This window comes from Dipodomys merriami, unplaced genomic scaffold, assembly GCF_024711535.1.
Source record: "Dipodomys merriami isolate MVZ:Mamm:240054 unplaced genomic scaffold, mDipMer1.0.p SCAF_404, whole genome shotgun sequence".
NCBI classification, from domain to species: Eukaryota; Metazoa; Chordata; class Mammalia; order Rodentia; family Heteromyidae; genus Dipodomys; species Dipodomys merriami.
In genome coordinates this window covers 181,277-195,119 of record NW_027205649.1, presented here as the reverse complement: position 1 = coordinate 195,119, position 13,843 = coordinate 181,277, and the positions used below count along the sequence as shown (strand labels likewise).

General features: G+C 41.1%; 1 pseudogene; it reads left to right on the top strand.

The window, feature by feature from the left end:
* The first annotated feature begins 4,697 nt into the window (after positions 1 to 4,697).
* On the top strand, positions 4,698 to 5,960 carry LOC138806676 (14-3-3 protein zeta/delta-like; annotated as a pseudogene).
* Positions 5,961 to 13,843: the final 7,883 nt, after the last annotated feature.

Here is a 13,843-nt window from a genome sequence, read left to right as displayed (position 1 = left end):
AACTTCAGAGCAAATCTCCAGAGGAGTAGTCTGATGAGTATTCAATTTGCAAAATTTATCTTTCAGAAGTCAGACCTGACTTTCCAACCTGAAACACCCACAGTAGAGCTACCCTATGCATATGAGGAAAGTAGGAAATTTCCCACCCAGAAGTCATCTCTCAGCAGACATTGGAGAACTCACACAGAAGAGAAAACTTCTGTATGCAAGAAATGTGGAAAGACCTTCAGGCAGTCATACCTCATTTTTCATCAGAGAATACACACAGGAGTGGAACCTTATGAATGTAACAAATGTGGAAAATCTTTCAGCCACAAGGGAAACTTTACTGTCCATTGGAGAATCCATACAGGAGAGAAACCTTATGAATTTGACAAATGTGGAAACTCCTTCAGAGAGAAGTCAGACCTCACTTTCCATCAGAGTAGACACACAGGAGAGAAACCTTATAAATGTGACAAATGTGGAAAGTCTTTCACCTGTAAGACACACTTTCATGTTCACCACAGAATACACACAGGAGAGAAACCTTATGTGTATATAAAATGTGGACAGTCTTTCACCTGTAAGGCATACCTTCATTTTCATCAAAGAACACACACAGGAGAGAAACCTTATGAATGTAACAAATGTGGAAAGTCTTGCAACTGGAAGGCAGAACTTACTATTCATCAGAGAACACACACAGGAGAGAAGCCTTATGAATGTAAGATGTGTGAAAAGTCCTTTACCTGAAAGTCAAACCTCAACAAACAAAAGAATTCACACAGGTGAGGAACCATATAAATGTAATGAATGTGCAAAGTCTTTCATCCAGAAGACAGAACTTCGTGTCCATCAGAGAATACACACAGCAGAGAAACCTTATGATTGTAAGATATGTGAAAAATCCTTTACCCAGAAGTCAAACCTCAACAGCTGTTGGGTCTTCGTCCATCTTTGGACGGACGGGGACCGAGGAGAGGTAAGTGTGGCCCCTCACCCGTTCCCCAGCCTCCCTTAGCCCAGGAGACAATCAGATGCAGCAGGGAGTCAAGTCAAGCAGGAACTCATTTATTAACAAGGACCATCTCCTTTTTAAAGCAAAAGACTGCGTGGGAGCAGAGGAAATGGGATCAACCAATCACTGAAATGCCACACCTTAACATGCACCTAAGCTTCCATGAGTTGTTTACACCCTGAACCTGAACAAATCCAGCTCTGCCCACTCAACTTCCTCCCAGGACCATCTTTGCTACTTTTGTTCCCCACAGATTTCCCCACAAACAGGTATAAGAGAATTTACACAGGTGAGAAACATTATGAATGCAATAAATGTGGAAAGTCTTTCAACCGGAAGTCACATGTCACTTTGCATCAGAGAACACACACACAGGATAGAAACCTTATGAATGCAACAACTATGGAAAGATTTTTAAGTGGAGGTCACACATGATAGAATTCACACAGTTGAGAAACCTTATAGATGTAGCAAATGTAGAAAGTCATTTAACCAGAATTTCCCAACTCAGCAGGCATAAGTGAATTCATATACTTGAGAAATCTTAGGAATATAACAAATGTGGAAGATCTTTCACCTGGAAAAAACTCAGTTTATATCAGAGAACCCACACTGGATAGAAGCCTCATGCATGTAGCAAATGTGCAGTTTTTCACTCAGAAAGCACAGCTTAGGGTTCTTCATTGAATACCCACATGAGAGACATATTATGAATACAACAAATGTGGAAAAGTTTTTCAAGAAGACGTAGGTCAGTTTGTCTCAGAAAATACCCAGAAGACAGAAGCCATATGAATGTAACAAATATGGAAATTCCTTAGCCATTAAGGCATAGCTGAGCCCTGGATTCAAATAGAACATGACATCTATACAATGAATAGATGATTCTATGCCACAGTTCCATGTTGGTTGTTGTGGACATGTTACTCCTGCCTATGTTATTCCAATTGTCTAACCATGGGAAAGTCAAGTGAGCCTTAACTCTACTTGCTTTATGTGGTTAAATAACTTGCAGCTCATAGATAATATCTACTGTTTCCTGTGATCTCAACCCAGCCTTGAGGGAAGGGTAGATTTTTTTAAGTACTTCCTCAGATTCCCAACACTCCTGAGTGATGGTAATGAGAAAAGAATCTAGTTGAGTGCTGGAGAGCTATCTCATGGAACCCTTCATTCCTCTGCATGATGTCATGGAATCCAAAAGCCAGAGCATGTCTCTTTCCATTTCTTCAAACCTTCATCAACAAACTTATCCTGGAAATACTGATGCTCTAGTAGATAGTCTAAGCCAGGAAAAGATTCAAATCATGAATGCCTACCAAGTCTACATTTCCACTCCTGACGAAAAATAGGTCACCTTCTTCTAAATGGACTTTTTCTGAAGGACATGAGGAAGAGCACACTTGTACAATCCACTCACCATCTTGCTGTCAAAGAACTCTAGGGAGCCTTTCTGATCAGTAGGTGACCCCACCTGTGACCATTGTTCTACGTGGCTCCCAAGATGGTTCACATTTCAGAACATCCTGAACCAATTACCAATTGATATCTGTGCCAAGAATTCATTTTTCCTTGACTGATTGGCCCCGGTTAGTCTTTTGTCGTACTGAAGTGATGCTATGAAGAGAATGACAACTTTCTCCTGATTATTGATGTGAGTCAAACACGCCAGGAGTCAATTCAGCTGAGAAAAGTTATCTGCCTTTTCAGGTCCTCCTCAACAATCAGGGGCCCAGTCAGTCTTACCCTCACCAGCTGCTTCAGGATAGATACCCAGTCACTCCCACAGTCCTTAACTCACTGAGAACCATCCAAGCTATTTTCCCCTCATCATCCACTATGCACTCTACTGACCTGATGACACTACTCCTTGTGACCAATTCCCCAGGATCCCCCTAGTCATAGGGACAAAGTTATCTTTTCTCTTTCAGGGAGAGTTATCCTCTCTCTCTCTCTCTCTCTCTCTCTCTCTCTCTCTCTCTCTCTCTCTCTCTCTCTCTCTCTCTCGCTCGCTCTCTCTCTCTCTCTCTCGCTCGCTCGCTCGCTCTCTCTCTCTCTCTCTCGCTCTCTCTCTCTCTTTCACACACACACACACACACACACACACACACACACACACACACACACACACACACACACACACACACACACACACACTACTCTGAAAACCCATCTAATATTTCTGGATTTCCATGTCTAATGTTCTCTATTTGGACATCAAAACAAATAAGATGATGCACAATTTGTTTCATGATATTCTATTACTATATGTATCTTTTTTGTTTGTGCTCGTAGAGAGCTTTAAACTCATGGTACATTAGTCTTTCGTTTTTATGCTCAAGCTTGGAGCTCTACTCCTTATGCAACATATCAAATTTTGATATTGTTCTATTTTGTATCACAAGTCCTTCTGATAAAGGCAGTGAAGGGGTGCCCCCTGTTACATTTTCTCTTTTAAGATGTTTACAAAAAGATGTTTACATTCAAAGAACTACAATATTTTAAATTAGAAAAATATTTTCATTGCAGAACCTTATGTCAAAATGTAGTATTTTGATGCATATTTAAAAATAAGTAAAGATATTGCTTGGTTTTATTTCTTTCTTCCTTTTTTTGTCTTTCCTGGGCCTGGGCACTGTCCCTCAGCTCTTCAACTCAAGGCTTGTGTTCTACCATTTCAGCCACAGCACCACTTCTGGCTTTTTCTGCTTATGTGGTGCTGGGGAATCAAACCCAGGGCCTAATGCATATAAGGCAATCACTCTACCACTGAGCCACCTTCCCAGCCCCTATTAGAGAATTTTTTAAAAAGATGAGGAATAGCTTGGCACCGGTAGCTCACACCTGTAATCCTAGCTTCTCAGAAGGCTGAGATCTGAGGATCATGGTTGAAAGCCAGCCCAGGCAGGAAAGTCCATGAGACTCTTATCTCCAATAAAAACCACTCAAAAACTGGAAGTGGTGCTGTGGCTCAAGCACTAGAGGGCTCCCCTTGAGCTGAGGAGCACAGGGATAGAGCCCAAGCCCAGAGATCAATTCCCACGACTGACCAAAAAAAAAAAAAAAAGATGAGGAATATAGATTAAGTAACATTGAGCAGTCTCTTGTAAAAGCAGCATTCAGAAACTCTAAACATACCTCTATAGCAATAGTAAAGATTTCCCATTTCTCAGAATTTTAGAAGGAACCTGAGCATATCCCTACTGTTCACAAATGTGAACCTCTTGGCGCTGAATGACAGTTGGAGTTGAAGGCAAAACTTCATTCTTCATCTCATCATTGTCGTAAGAGGTCATAGAATGTTCACATTGAGCACCTGCCAACATACACATTGACATTGTATTGTTTCAAAAATAAATCCCACAACCACAAGTTACTATAATGACAGGATATAAAATCATTTTAAAATGGAAAAAGAGAGCATCAATCAAAATGTGCTTTCATTGATTGAAAATTTCAGTGTGAATTTAAAAAAAAACAATAAAATTGGATTGGAGGAAACCCCATCACTGGAGCCTGTGAAATTCAAGATCCAGGGGGCCGAGTCTCAGCCTTGATGCCACTCCTGCCACCACCCAGAAGCCACTGAAACCCTGTCTGTCCTCCACCACCTACTCAGGACACAAAATCAAGTCATGGGTACAATGAGCTGGTACAGAAGGCCAAACTGACCTAGCAGGATGAGCAATATGGTGACATGAAGTCTGTCACTGAGCAAAGAGCTGAATTGTCTAATGATTAAAGGAATCTTCTCTCAGTTGCTTACAGAAATGTTATAGACAACCATAGGTCATCTTAGCATGTCATTTCAAGTATTGAGCAAATAAATGGAAGGTGCTGAGAAAAACAGCAGATGATGAAGAACATAGAGAGAATCAAGAATGAGCTAAGAGATAGCTACAATGATTCACTGTCACTTTTGGAAAAGTTCTGCATCCCTATTGCTTCACAAGCAGAGAGCAAAATCTTGTATTTGAAAATGAAGAGAGACTACTACCAATACTTGGCTGAGATTGCTGCTGCTGATGACAAGAAAGGGATTGTGAATCGTTCATAACCAGCATATCAAGAAGCTTTTGAGATCAGCCAAAAGGAATTGCAAGCTGGGAGCTGGTGGTTCACACCTGTAATCCTAGCTACTCAGGAAGCTGAGATCTGAGCATCACCATTCAAAGCCAGCCCAGCCTGAGCAGGAATGTCTGAGAGACTTTTTTTTCTTGTGAAAATAGTGTTCAGAGGGGTTACAATTACATGAGCAAGGTAATGAGTACATTTCCTATCAAGCATTGTTGCCTCCTCCTTTGTTTCCCCATCCCATCCCTTCCTATCTCCCCCTCACATCTTATCACACCCTCCACTCCCATGTGCCAAAATTGTAAAATTTGTTTTTCGACATAACGTCTTGTACTTCTTATTGTTGCAATGGGTCCACCTGTATCCCTATTTAAACAATCTGTTTTTTCCCTTCCCCTCCACAAATTATACAACATGAAATACAGTGAAAACAGGGGTTATACCATCAGGGAGGGACATACAAAGCAATAAAGAAATCTTATAAATATGTTAGAAACAATAGCAAGAAAGAAACATTTGAGACCCTTATATCTGATAAACCTCTCAGAAAACTGGAAGTGGTACTGTGGCTCAAGTGGTAGAGCACTAGCTTTGAGCTGAAGAGCTGAGAGACAGCGCCCAGACCCAGAGTCCAAGCTTCACAACTGATAAACCTATCAGTTTGGGTCTGGCCCTTAACTTCTCGGTGTTTTATTATGAAATTCTGAACTCCCGAGAGAAAGCTAGCTTTCTTGCAAAGACAGCTTTTGATGAAGTCATTGCTGAACTTGATACATTCAGTGAAGAGTGATTCAAAGACCGCACGCTAATAACGTAGTTACTGAGCGAAAAGTTGACATTGTGGTTATAAGATGAAGTGAAAGCAGGAGAAGGAGGGGAAAATTAAATGGCTTTCCAACTTTTGTCTGCCTCATTCTAAAATTTAGACAGTAGACCATATGTCATCCATGCTGTCCCACAAATAGTTTGTTGTTTATGATTTATGACAGGTTTACGTTGCTTCTATTTGAATTTCTGTATTCCCCAGGGTAATTTTTGTTGCTTAATATTAGGGGAATAGATATTGACCATTAACATTTAGTGAGCTATCTGTTTTCATCTTGAGATGACCAATCTGAGGATGTAGAATTTTTATACAAGTTGTAAATGTTTGGCATGTACTTTGGTACATGGTGACTTGACAAAGGCCAGTGTTAACACTGCTTCCATGTCAAAGTGAAGAAATCTTCCTACATATTGGTTTGTACTGGTGGAGAATAAAAGGGAAAATTGGTTTCAGGCACAGGTGTAGTTATTCCGGATATTAGAAAGCTTGGGCACACTTGCAGGCCTGTGGTACAAACAGATATTCCATGGCTGTTACATGTTGGAATCATGTATTTCTGTGGAAGAGTTATCTCAGTGTGCACACCTAGAGTACAGCACTAGAAGTATTCTTTGAGACAAAGTTGTGTCTCAATTAACTCTGGATAAGGGCAGAAATAGTTCACATTCCATTATTTGTAATGTTTGCTGCTTATTTTTGCTACACATTTTATTTGTATTTAAATGTTTTAGGCAACCTACGAACAAATGTAAAAGTAAAGATGCAGTGAAAATGAACTGTTTGGTAATCATTATTACTACTTTTTCTATAACTTTCATGTAAATTAGTCTTTTGGTTTTGAAACACCTCAAAAGGAATTGTACATTATTATAAACTTGTTCTTTACTCCCTTTTGGCAGCTAATGGGCTTTCACCAAATTTAAAGTGCAAAGTTTATCACAATAACAAAAATACTAATCTATCTAATGACCATCTCCTACAGAGCCAAGTTTTTCCTTGGGGAGGGGAAAATTGATTTGAAAAGTAATATGTTCCAGTTAAAATTTTGATATATAGCATTTTCTAACTTAGGAAGCCACAATGTTTTTGACCCATCATGATATTGGTTAGCATTAACTATAAATTCTGTTTTGGTTTTTGAGAATTTCTTGATTCAGTTTGCCTTCTGATTTTGGACATTTCATTTGTCAGGTGCACAGGATTACCTTCCTTTTATTTAGCCTTCTGTCTTGTCACCAACCATTCCTCCTTGGTGGCCATGTACTTCGGAAAAGGTCACATGACTTTTCTGGCTCTACTCACTGTCTAAGATCCCTTGCTTTCTTTGCCTGCATTCCACTAACTATTAACCTCATCCTCTACTGCAGCACATCTCACCTTACTTGATGAGATTGTGTATCTCCTATAAACTCTTCCTGAATGGTGTGCCATTGTTTGCCTTTAAATCTTCTCTAAGTAATGATGGGTCTGAGTTATACCAAATCTCACTCTACAGAATATTTCCTTAGAATGTTACAGAAGACACCAAATAAAAGTGTCATTTTAAAAGACAGGTGGGGCTGAGAAGGTGGCTCAGTGATAGAGTGTTTGCCTTGCGTGCATGAGGCCCTAGTTTCTATTTCTCAGCACCACAAACACAGAAAATGTCAGAAGTGGTGCTGTGGCTCAAGTGGTAGAGCACTCGCCTCAAGCTGAAGAGCTGAGGGACAGTTCCCAGGCCCATAGTTCAGGCCCCACGACTGAGAAAAAAAAAGATTGTTTTCTTTCAGAATGTAAGATCCTTCAGAGCAGGGACAATATTTTCTGTATGTTCTATTGTGTCCAATAGACTGTAAATGCCCAATAAAAATTGATGATTGGAGGCAAAAAAAATCTGCTTTCTTCATTCGAAATACCAACTATACCAATTACTATTTTTGAGTTTGATATAGTTCTAAAATAAAACCTGCCATTCTTTCAAAGACAAACATATAGACACATATATGTATATAAGCACACATATAATGCTTTGAAGTAATCAGTAAGATTACAATTCATTAATATGAAATATTATATTAGTGTTATGTATAAATCAGTACAAACTCATCCAGTCATTGAATCTGTCCAGACTCCTTCATAACACTGTAAACTTATCACATCTTTTGCACAAGCATTAGTCCTCCTGAGTAAGCTCATGTCAGAAGAGGCCACAACAGTACACAAGGTCCATATAAGGACCTTAAAAATAGGCACACAAAGGAGGTGTGATCAGTTTTGAAAGAAGAGATATCAGTAAGATTATTAAATTATTTGGGATTGAAAACCAAAGAAATGAAGATCTCTACAAAAAAGGGGACTAAAAAGAAAGGAAACACCTCTGAGTTCCAATCAATCCAGTGTTCATGTACAAGTCTTCCAGGGGTGATGGGCCACAATGTGATGCCCAGTGGCCCACATGCTTAACTGCTCAAGGCAGGATGAGATGAAGTCTAGGGCCTCGCATACAGGATGGCTGAAGGTCAAGGTGATAGGAGGCAGAACTTCTGTAAGAAGGGCCCTTTGTGTGTAATCCTACTTACTTAGGAGGCTGAGATCTGAGGATCAGGGTTCAAAGCCAGCCCAGGCAAAAAGAAAAACCTATAACTTTTTTTTGCTAGTCCTGTGGCTTGAACTCAGCATCTGTGAGCTATTCATGAGCTCTTTTGCTCAAAGTTAGCAACATTTCTAGATTTTTCTGTAAATAATTGAAGATAGGAAACTAACAGATTCTCCTGCCCAAGCTGGCTTTGAACTGTCATCCTCAGATATCAGCCTCCTGAGTAACTAGGATTAAAGGCCTGAGCGATTAACACCTAGCTCATATGAAACTCTTATCTCCAAGTAATCACCAAAAAGCCAGAAGTGGAGGTATGGTTCAATTGGTAGAGTGCTAGCCTTGAGCATAAATATTAAGGGACAGCAGAGTAATAGAAAAGAAATAATCTGAAAATCACAAGCCAGGAAGATGCAGGATATGGAGCAGAACGAGTCTACTGTGTTTATATAGCAGAGGTGTGTGAAGCAAATTAGACACTTTCCCAAGTGACTCATAGGATGGCAATATGCAGCATTTTGCATCTGCACCAGCAGGTGGCACTAAATCAACAAGGCTAGGCAGGCCTAGTTGGTTGGGCTCTAATGAGCAGGTGATTTTGTAAATTTGCTAGGTGTTGGGGGTATAATGGGGTGAACTGAGGCCCTTCAGGATTCTCTTCCTTCATTCTTCCATTATCTTGTTCATCATTCCATTTTACAGATGAGGAAAGCTCTGTGATGATTTTTTAAATTAGTTATTTGCTTGATTTTTGCTAGCATTGGGGCTTTAACTCAGTCTCTCACTTTTACTAGGCTTTTCTTCTCAAGGCTGGCACTCTTCCCACTGGAGCCACATGTTCACTTCTGGGATTTTGCTGGTTCATGGAAGAAAAAAATCCCTCAAATATATATACTGGGGCTGGCTTTGAACTGAGATCTTCAGATCTCAGCCTCCTGAATAGCTAGGATTACAGTCGTGAGCCATCAGTGACTTGTTTTAGAGATGATTTTTTAAAATAATATTTCTAAGTTCATCCATTGTGTGTGTGTGTGTGTGTGTGTGTGTGCTCACACACGCGCATGCTCACGTGCGTACACACCCAGAAGCAGGAACATTGTAAAACCCAGTCAAAAGGCTGAGCAATGTTCACACCAAACATTTATTGTCCAGTGGTCTTAGATTTTGGGTGAGGGGAAGGGAGTGTTCTGTTATTCCCTGCCTTTTGGGCTATGCCTATTCTTTTGTAGTGACTACTTTTTTTCTCATCACAGACTCCCAAAACTCTCTTAGGGAGAACATTTTTTTCTACCAGAATTGGAGTTCAGGGCTGCCACCCCCAAGATCTCATCTCTTTCTGTCCAGCTGTAGGGCTTTCTCATTATGGAAAGAACATAGGCTCACTGGGCAGGGAACATAAATTAGACACCTTTAATGCCTTAACCTGAAACCTGCCACATCCCAGGATGGAAGCTGGAAACACAGACTTCATTCCTCAATTCTGCAAGCCATTCCTTTGCCACACAGCACATGGCAGCAAGTGTGATCTGGGAAGGGTCTCATATCAGCTTCTCTGGACAAAAGCAGATAAATAGTAACAGATATGCAAAAATAACACAGGAAGAAGGACTCTGGAAGCTGAGAACTAAGGATCTTGGTTCAAAGACAACTTGGGTATGAAAAGTCCCTAGACTTACCTTCAAAGAACCAGCAAATATTCCAAAGTGGGGCTGTGCTTCAAGTGGCAGAGTTCCAGCCTTGATCAAAAAAGCTAAGGGATAGTGACTAGGTTCTGAGTTGAAGCCTCATTACCAGCAATCAGTAGATAGATAGATAGATAGATAGATAGATAGATAGATAGATAGATAGATAGATAGATAGATAGATAGATAGATAGATAGATAGATAGATAGATAAATAGATTGATTGATTGATTGATTGATTGAGTGAGTGATAGAGTGATAGATTGATTAATTGATTGACAACTGGTATTTCACATCTGTAATCTTAGCTACTCAGGGGACTGGGAGTGAAGCAGGGATCATAGTGTGCAGCTAGACAAGGAAAGACAGTCCATAAGACACTTATCTCCAATTAACTATCAAAAAGCTGAAAGCAGAGCTGTGGCTCAAGAGATACAGAGATAACCTTGAGTAGAAAAGCTGAAGGACAGTGTGCAAGTCCTGAGTTCAATTCCCAGGATGAGCATGCACACACTCATGTGTGCACACACACACATACACACACACACACACACACACTCACACACACACACACACACACACACACACACACACACACACACACAAAGAGAGGAAGATATGGTAGTATGACCATAGGATGTGGGGTATAGAGGGTGGTGGCTGACTGTGAGTCGTGTTTTGTGTGTGGTGCTGGAGACAAAACTGGAGGAAGGGTCTCCTACAGGCCTAGAAATAGGGAATTAAGTAACAGGAAGGGCCAACAACCAAATCCAAGGGAGAACAGCAAATGGGGAGGAGACAGAATTCTCTATATAGTTCTAGATTGTGCTGCAAGGTCCTAGTGTGGTAGGCAGGTGAATGAAAGTTCTCTTCATGGCTTTCATCACTCTGGCTGTTAGTGGACCCTCCTTGGTGTGTGTATGCATTCAGGTCCTGGGGCTTGAATTCAGAGCCTGGGCACTGACCTTGAGCTGTTTATGCAAAAGGCTAGCATGCTACCTTTTTGAGGAACATCTGTAATTAAAGGGAAATGAGTGTCTCATAGCTCATGCCTGTAATCCTAGCTACTCAAGGAGCTAAGATCTGAGGATCATGGTTCAAAGCTAGCCCAAACAGGAAATTCCATGAGACTCTTATCTATAATTAACCACCTGAAAACCAGAAGTGTTGCTGTGGCTCCAAGTGCTAGAGTGCTAGCCTTGTGCAAAAGAGTTCAGGAAAAGCACCTAGGTCCTGAGTTCAAGCCTCGGTACTGACTCCCCCCTACCCGCTGTAGTAACTCAAAAAAAGAAGTCTCACAAACTTTCATGCTCAGGTTGGCTTTGAACCATGATCTTCAGATTTCAGCCTCCTGAGTAGCTAAGTTTACATGTGTGAACCACCAGCATCTACCTCACTTGACTTTTCACTCAGGGATAGCCCTCTACCACTTGAGACACAGCTCCACTTCCAGTTTTTGTTTTTGAGTAACTGAACATAAGAGTCTGTTTGATTTTTCTTCCCAGGCTGACTTTATACCATCATTCTCTCATCTCAGTCTCCTGAGAAGTGAAAATTACAGGTGTGAGCAACGTGCACCTGGTTACAGCACTCTTCTTGTCCCTTTTTCAGGCCCACCAACGTCCTTAGCTTCCTGCCCTGGCTTTTCACTCCCTTGTTATCATTGGTGTTGATTGTCACTCCCTCCTATTTTGACTGAGTCACTCAGTCTCTGGTCCCAGGAATCTACTGCAATGCTATTATGATGACTAGGGCAAACATATGGGAATAAGCCAGGGACAGACAGTATGGAATCTGAGCCTGCTTCCTCTTACATCTGCCAGAGTGTGAGTGATCTGATAAATGCCACTGCCCTCTTGGAGGCCTCCAAGGAGTTAGATGAATGCCCACTCCCTGCAAGCATGCCATGTCCGGGGTACAGGGCACTAAGGCTCTTCCTATATTCCACTGCCATCAGTGGGACTGTGAGAGGTCATGTCTCTCTTCTGAACCTTCATTTCCTCCATAGTTGACAGACATTGTCCTTAAACACTTGCATTCCAATCCCTTTTCCTGGATCTTTGTTAGAAATCTCATACTTATAATTTTTGGGCTTTGCTTTTGGCTAAGCTGATCTGTCTGTTCCCAGCCTGGAAATCACACCATTATAATCATCCTTACTTGGTAGAGAAGATAATGGTGACTAAAGGTTTGTGATGATGAAATGGGAAAATGGAGACCCAGTCTTCCCCCCACACACACCTTTTTAAAATTTTTATTGTGAAAATACTGTACAGAGGGGTTACAATTATATGGCCAAGATAATAAGTTCATTTCTTATCAAGCATCGTAGCCTCGTCCTTTGTTTCCCCTTCCCATCCTTTCCCATTGTTCCCCGCCCCCCCTACCCAATCCTCGCCTCCCCAGACCCCCCGTCTGCACCAAAGTTGTTGTAAAGTTCGTTTCCAACATAACGACTTGTAAATCTCATTGGAGATTCAGTCTTTGAATGAGGAGTTTGTTAAACAATATTAAAAACAAGCCAGGCAGTGGTGGTTCCTGCCTGCCATTCAAGCAACTTAAGAGGTTGAGATCTAAAGACCATGGTTTGAAGTCAGCCTGGGCAAAAAAGCCTGGGCAAAAAAAAAACAGTTTTAAAAAGTCAGAAATGCAAGTGTGGCTTAAGTGGTAAACACCTGACTTGTGCATGAAAGCTAAGCAAGAGAGCAAGCCCTAGTATCACAGCACTCGTGCACGCATGCACACACACCTGCACACACGCACACACACACTCACACACACAATCAATAAAATGTGTTTTAAATAAACCAGTACTTGTAGACTGGTGAATCTATTCTTTCAAATCCCTTGGCTAAGGCTTTGGCTTCATCAGCTTGAGTTCCCAGAATGAATAGCATCAACATTGAAGGTCCATAAAAAAGCCAAAGTAAGGACACCTAGTAGGAAAAGTTTTGTATCCCACCTGGAAGGTTGAAGACATAGACGATGAATAAGAAGTTTGAGATCTTGGTGGCTCATGCTCATAATCCTAGCTACTTGTGGGGCAGATATCTGAGGATCACTATTCAAAGCAAGTCTGGGCAGGAATGTCAGTGAGTTGCTTGGTTGTTTGCTTTCCTTTTTATTTTTTGCCAGTCTTGGGCCTTAAACTCTAGGCCTGGGCACTGTCCCTAAACATTTGCTCAAGGATTGCACTCAATCACTTGAGCCACAGTGCCACATCTGACTCTTTCTGTGATTAAATGGAAATAAAAATCTCCCGAACTTTCCTGCTTTGACTGGCTTTAAACCCAGATTCTCAGATCTCTGCTTCCCAAGTAGCTAGGATTACAGGTGTGAGCCACCAGCGTAGGCTGTCTGTGAGACTCTTATATCAAGTTAACCACCAAGAAAGCTGAATGGGGGGGGGGCTGTGGTTCGAGGGGTTGAGTGCTAGCATTAGGCAATAAAACCTCAAGGACAAGACCCAGACCTTGAGTTCAAGGCACAGGACCACACAAAATTAATAAAAAGAGAAGTAGCAAGGGGATAGTGGGAGGAGAGACTTATCATTCATCAAATACAAGAGTCTAGAAGCTGACAATGTGCTGACCCAAGTCACAAACAATTATCTATTTGAGGAAGCACGGTGACAACCAAGTAAATAAACAATTATATGCAACCATAGAAAGATAAACAGTGCAGGTGAG